Source organism: Carlito syrichta, unplaced genomic scaffold (assembly GCF_000164805.1).
Source record: "Carlito syrichta isolate Samal-C Ts95f unplaced genomic scaffold, Tarsius_syrichta-2.0.1 Scaffold302387, whole genome shotgun sequence".
Taxonomy (NCBI): domain Eukaryota; kingdom Metazoa; phylum Chordata; class Mammalia; order Primates; family Tarsiidae; genus Carlito; species Carlito syrichta.
The window spans coordinates 155,911-163,663 of record NW_007246483.1 but is presented as its reverse complement, the minus strand read 5'-3'; positions in this window follow the sequence as shown (position 1 = coordinate 163,663).

Here is a 7,753-nt window from a genome sequence, read left to right as displayed (position 1 = left end):
GGCTGTGGTGGCTGGGAGTGGCCACTGCACTCCAGTCTGGGCGACAGAGTGAGACTCCAACTCAAAAAAAAAAAAAAAAAAAAAAGAATATAGTGTATTTAAGTATAACATATAAATTTTTTGTTAATCAGCAGTTTATGTTGTCAGTAAGACTTCTAGTAAATCATAGGCTATTAGTAGTTAAGTTTGGGGAAGACAAAAATTATTTGCAGATTTTTAACTGCAAGGGGGCTCAGTGGCGCAGATCCCCATGTTGTTCAAGAGTCAACTATATTTTATTATATTTTTCTTATAAAATTTTTATTTCTGTGGATTTAATTGTACTATTTGCTCTATTCACTCTGATTTTAGTTATTCGAGTCTTACCACTTTACTTTTATTTTTCTTCTGCTTATGTAACTCAACAATTTCAAATGATCTGTCTTCAAGTTTGTTGTTTTTTTTTTTCTCCTTCTTGGTTCATTCTACTAATGAATCTACCATAAATTTTTCAACTCAGTGAGCTTATTCTTCAGCTTTAAAATTTCTGTCTGGGTCTTTATAAATAAGATCTCTTGATTGATATTCTCATTTTTTATGTATTTTTAAAATTTTGTTTAGTTTTCTATCTATTTTCTTTTTTAAGCTTATTATATATCATTAAGACAGATTTAAAATTATTTGTCAAGTAGTTTAGAGATCTGTGATTCTTGAGTATTATATTCTGGAGATTTATTGTGTCCTTTTAATTCTGCTATGTTACCTTATTTATTTGTATGTCTTGTGATCTTTTGTTGAGATTTATGTATTACTAAAAAAAAAAAAAGATTATCCCTCCTCGTCTTTACATACTGGCTCCATTCAGGAGAGGACTTAACACTAGTCAATCTTGCTAGAAGTTTTAGAATGTCTCAGAACTTTCGTGAGCTTGGGAATCTGCTTTTATTACATAACAATGTGTTTAACAGCCTAATTTTCCTAAAATGCTTGCCCTTTAGCTTTTGCTTTCAGTTTCTATTATATTTCTATATTTGAAATCTCTCTCATAACTCCTCCTGGGTAAAGGTGAGCAAAATATTCTGAAATTGTCTACCCTCCTCAGTCAAGTTCCTTCTTGGCTATTTGTTTAACTGAGTGTTTTATCTTCTTAAACAGTTTTTTTCAGATTTTAGCAAAGACCAAACTTCAAGTAAAACTGTTTCATATATATTTTACTAATAAGATGAAGATTCCTCAATTTATGGTAAAAAAATTATAATGAAAATTTCACATTCAAATTAATTATATAGTAATGAAATAATTAAAATCAATGAGTATGAATAGCTCCATTATCTGGATTGGTAAGAATTTTGAAGGCCTCAAAATAAAGTTGAAATTGAGAAGGTGAGCAGTTAGTTTAAATTTTATCATGAACATATAAATTATAGAAAGTAAAGGGAACATAATCTTTAGTTACAGGGATTTTTTTTCTCTTTTTTATTGCAATCTAAATTTGGGTTAAGAAATGCTGCCGTGTTTACAAAACTTCATCATTGCTCCTTAGATTGAGATGCCAAATAGTGATGTCACAACGGGAAAATCAGACTTCAGTTCCTGATGATCACAATCATTTAATTCTTATCTGACATGCAATACATTCTTCTTGTTCATCCATCATTTTCAAAAAAGTTTTAAATAAAATTTTGGTGAGATAAATATTCAAGATTTTGTTATAATAAGTATTTGCATAATACTAAAATCTTAATTATGGAGAAAATTGTAAACACATATATTTTCCTGAAAATGTTTATTTTCTTGGATTATTAATTATCTTATTTTGGTTCCCTTGTTTAATTTTACATGTTTCAACCACCATTTCAACCTCAAAATCTCCAACGAACTGCCTGAAATTCTTGTACTATGTTGAGATACATAATTATATGCATTTTATCTTCCTAATGTAATATTGCCAGGGTCATATAACCTGCTCCAAGGTTAACAGATTATATTAAATATCCTGTGCACAGCTTTCATTCTAGCTCTCTTGTCCATCATACTGGGGATTCCCTTTTTTACTTTCTTTTATTCTATAAACAGAGGTAATTAATAAGCAATGCAGTTACAGAGAATTTACACTGCAGTTGACTTTTTTGCAAATTTCCAAAAGCATCAGAAAATTTCTTGTGAATCCCCAACTCGCCTTAAAACTGGAGTATCCACTTCTCTGTAGTCCAGCATAAAAAAATACAAACAATTTTAAGATAGACCTGACTTTTAAAAGTAATAATTAAATTTCTATTTGAACCTACACACTGAGCTTACTGATTCTTTCAAAGGATCCCTATTCCTGTCTCTCCAACTACATAATAATGTAATATATAAGCCATATTTTATAGCGAAATTAGGAAGGATGAGAAAACTAAGACACATAAGATACTTAGATGATTTCCTGGCACACATTATTATCACAATAAATGTTAATTATTCAAATGAGTTATACCTTAACCTACATGTTATATCATTTAATGTATACTAAATATTTTTATAATTGTATATATACATAAATAATCATTATCTGTTCCTAAGAGTAAAGTACAAAATTGGGAACTGATGTACCTATTAGCTATGATATTGTAAATAATGTATACAAGTATTTAACTCTCAAATAAAAGAGATCAACTATATTTGTTTTATTTACAGAGCATGAATATGAGACATCTTTAAAGCTATTTTAGCTATCTTCCTTTAATGTGCAGCAAAAATAATCTCTTATTTACCACACCACAAGAAAATCTTTATTTACAAATATCCTCCTAAATGCAGTGCAAATAATATGATCACTATTGAGTAATACTCTCTCATGGAGCTATAGTTTTTTGAAAGCTATGTTGACCTTTCCAAGTCACTTGTGTATCATTTAGTGTAATGAGTGTTAATTTCTTAAGTGGTATCACAGTGACCTAAAAGAGTTCTAACTTCTAAAAGTGCTTGTAAGCCCCCATGGTGTAGTTCACACAGTGGGAAAATATGGCTCACTATCTCACAAACATACATTACAGATAAGGAACTTAATAGTCGCAATGATATGTTTATATTTTTTTGCTCAATTTAGACTGGTTTAACTTAAAAAAAATTTCTAAAAATAAAGTGAAATTTATCTGCAGTAAATCAAGAGTTACAATTTATTTATTTCTCTTTTTTACTGAATTTTAATCCATAAGTCAATCTTAGCACTACTTTTAAAATATAAATGAGTATCAGCAGGGAGGGGCTATCTCAGTGCTACTTTCTTTAGAGTACACCGAATAATGATTTTTATCTTCTCTTATTGCTCTCTAAGGCCCTTTTCTGGTTCTACAAACTGATGTTTTGCTGTTTTCAAGCTTGAATGGCAATCAGAACATATTTTTTAGTTCAATGAATTTGTATCTAGGCAAGTTTCTAATTGCCTTACATAAACAGCTTCTTCAAGTTTTCTATAGAAGACATTCTTATACAAGTCACTGCCTCCCCAAAGAATATAAAATTTAGATTTTACTGTATGATAGAAAAAATATTAAATGGAATGAATGGCATATTATACACAATATTGTCCTTATTAGTATAGACATATCATGTTTGCTTTTCCCTTGTCCATTATAAATATGAAGAACCAAGTTAAGAAAGAGGAAAATCTCTTCTTTCTCTTGTTCATTCCTAATAATATCATACATCTTTCAAAATAAAAAAAAAATCTTTCAAAATTATGATCCAGTCTGAAACCACCACATTACAATTGGAATGTTAGTAATTACCTCAGAAGCTTCATATAATGTATACAAATATGTGTCTGTGTAGTATGATTTTACAAAGGGTGTTAGTGGAACTGAGGCTGGAATGTGTTACTCTTCATAGGAGTTGAAGGAAAAGAGATGGGAGCAGAATATATTTTTTCCACTGAGGTCCCGTAACCATTTCGTCTCTTTATAAGTTTATTTAGGAAATATTCATTGTAGAAACATATTTATTATGACCTGCTTTTTCTCAGTTATTTTGAAAACTAAACATAAATTCTTCTGTAAAGAGTAGTGTGTTCCCAACTTTAATGCACCTAAAGAAATCACATGGATATCTTAGAGTAAAATATGAATTCTGATTTGGTAGGTATTGAATGGGACTTAAACTTCTGAATTTTGAAAAAATTAACAGTGGATACTAATGTGATTTATGAACCACACTTTTAATAGCAAGGGCATAGAAAGTGAAACTATTTTTTCTTTTTTTGCCATTATTTGATTTTCAAAGATGTTTAGAGTTACAATTTCTGGAAATTCCCATTATCAAGCTACATATTAATAAAGTTCCATAGTTCATTTGAAAATTAAAATAATAATAATTCATTGTGGAGAAAAGGTTATAGAATTGGGGATTCTGATGCAAAAATGATTGTTGTCTTGTTCTGTCAGTTTTCAGATTTAAGATGTATGTCACAAAACCAAATAGACACAATCTAAAATTTCTAGAAAAAAATATTTTGATTATGGAGATAGTATCTACCTGTGGGACATCTTATGGGATTTATAACTTTCCTCTGGATAAAGGTAAAGAGATATGATTATCATTATTTAAAAGTGAATTTGTCACGATTAATTAATATATATAAATTATATATACAATAAACATTCCACAAGAGGTAAGAACACTTAATAGCATGTTGTAAAACCAGATATAACATGAATTTCATATTTGATAAATTTGAACATATACCTATATCTATATGAAAAGAATTTTAGTTTAGAATTAATAAATGCTTATTGCATTATTTTGCACTTTCTATACAAAGTAATATTTATATTGTGAATGTTCTAATAAATAAAAATATTAAAAACCAGTTATTTAATCTATCATTTGATTGTTACAGGCTTGTAATTGTAATAATATAGTTTACAAATATCACATTATGTCTATGACAACATGATTCACTATATTTCACTTTCAAAAGTCAGCCTTTCTAAACTAATATTCAAATGAGTAATATATTTATTTTAGTAACAAAAACTACTTTATCTACATCTTCAAGTTGGTTTCTGATAGAAATGCTACACTAGAAAAAGATGCTTATTTGGAGCTTAATATGCTTAAGATCTTTGTAAGAAATCTGAGTAGATTACAAATTTGGAGTTGGTAGTGTGTCAGAGCTTTTTAAAAAGGAGTGCTTTCTATAAATAGATAATTTATTAGTGACAGAAACATGAAAGGAGAACCACCTACCCCACAAAACATAATTGTTTTTTAGAGGCAGGACCCTTGTACAGGCTTCTCCTAATAGGAAAATGTTCTAGGGACCCACTGGCATCATTGTACCAGCTAGCCTTGTTGGAAGAGGCTGCATTTGGTTTCAGTGAATTTTTTTTGGGAGGGGGGTCTTTCAATGCGTTGCCCATTTTACTATTAGTAATTTACACATACAACCTGCCTGCACCACACTGACTGTTCTGCAGTTTGTGACCAAAAAAGGCATGACCAACTCCATGTTACACCCTCCCTATTCACCCAATCTTGCCCTGAGTAACATTTTTATATTTTCACAGTGAAAAAAGTTCTCAAAGATAAATGTTTTCCAATGTGGAAGAGATGAAACAAAAAACAGCTGAAGCACTAAAAGGCAAAGAAACGGATGTGTTCAGAAGTTGGTGTGGGCAGTGCAAAAAGCATCTTGGTAGGTGTATTACATCAAACAGAGAGTATTGTGAAGGTGAATAAAGTCTAAATATGTAAAATAAATACACATTTTTTATAAATAAATTTTTTTTTCTTGGGGGAGTCCACCTCATATATTGCTTAGGTTAAAAATAATACAAAGAATGAATCTAGACACACATATAAAATGTTTATATGTTATATGTAAATTTATAGAACCAAAAAGTGCAGACGAGGTTGGAAGTGTTACATACTAGTAAATGTGGTTTAGTATTTACCTTAAATAGTGAAATATGCTGCTATGTTGAAATAACAATACAGAATTGACTTTTATCTATCACACTTGTATAGTCCGAGTATACTGAGTAATCTAGTTCACACTGTATTTAAATCTTCTACACAAAATGTAAGGGCTGTTATGGTAGATAAAAGAAAGGGAGATAAGACATGCAATCCATTCTTCTATTAATTACACATACCTTTGATTTCTTCTTTTCACACAGAGAACATACACATACCTTTCCTAAAGCATATGGTCAAAGATCTATCCTGTCAGTGACTGGTCTGAAGTAATTCAAAATGCTACTGGTAAGATATTTTGAAGAATCACTCCTCTAAGTTTGGGGTACTGTGATCATGATTAAGATGTAACAGTCTGCTTTCTCAGAGGTTCTTTTTCTCCAGGGTCTTGTCTTGTTCTGCACTTGGGATTTCCTGTACTTTGTACTTTGTTCATATTTGAGGTAGACATGGAAACATGTACCATTTTGCAGTTTGCACAGTTTTCTCAGTCCACTTCCTACAGGTGAAAGCTAAGAGACTATTTTCTTTTTACTTCAACAGTTAAAATTTTCTACTCTCGTCTCTTAACTTCTTTGCCAGAAAAATTCCCTTAAAATTATAGTCTCCTTTTAATCTCTTTACTTACAGTCATTTTCATTTGCTAACTACCACACACAAATATTTTTGGAGACATATGTCTAAAATCTATTTTATTACTTGGAAATTTTGTTTTCTTGTCCCATCTGACCCCTCTCAATTAATAGAGGCTACATTGAATTTATTATGATTAATAATTAACTGGCATCATGATTTAAGAGATTCTACTAGGCTTCTGTTCAAAGTCCTTGAAACTTAATAACAGTTGGCTTTTCTATCAGTCATTGAATGGCCACAAATTTTGCTTGGGACAATGTTAAATGTTATTTGAGTCCTGTTCCTCTAGAAAATAGTCATGGTTTAAACAAAGTTTTCCCCATCCTTTTATGTTGTGGAAAACCTGGCTTCCCTTTATGACTTATGGCTGACTCCTCTGTTTGTTTATGGAAAGCCCAGACAGAGACTTTCCAAATTTTTAGTCTTGCTTCATAAAAGATTAGGGGAACTTGTTTGTCCGTATTGATTAATCAGGACAGGATGTTTGTTATGTAACTTGACCAAAAGATAGTTAATGATCTCTCCTCCATACAGGATTTTGAACATTGGTACCTCCTCAGCTGTAGCCAGCATATAGTCCCTCCTTAAGGAGAATCTACTGACCCCTATGAAAAAGGTCTTTCCTCGTTATCATACAACCCCACACTGCTTTGTTCTGTTTTTTTCTTAATTTAAGCCTTATTTACTCCTCACTATATAAAAAAGCTCTTGTCTGCCTGACTTTTGAGATGCTTGCAGATCTCATGGCTGGAATATTCTCCCTGTTGCAAGAATCTTCCTCCCTCTACTTCAATAGTCCCTTTACTGCCTCTTGCAATAAACCTTTCAAATAAAGTCTCCTTAAGACTGAATTTGTTTTTTATTTTGGCACTTACAGATCAACCAATCATTTTTAGAGCTTGTCACTTTCTCATAAGACCTTGCTAAATGCAGGCCATAGCTATACTCACACACTATTAACGTTATGGTTTCTAACTTCTTCCCCTAGAGCTACACGTTTAGTAAGCATAGGATTTCCTTCCCAGGTGATTTCCTTCCCAGGTGATTTACCACATGTTTTGCTACTGCTAATATGGATGCTCATCTCTTTATACTTGGATATCAGGTTCTTTACCTCCCCCTACCCAACTACTAAGTCAATACAATATATAACTGAATTTTTATTTTTGCTTGCTTATTT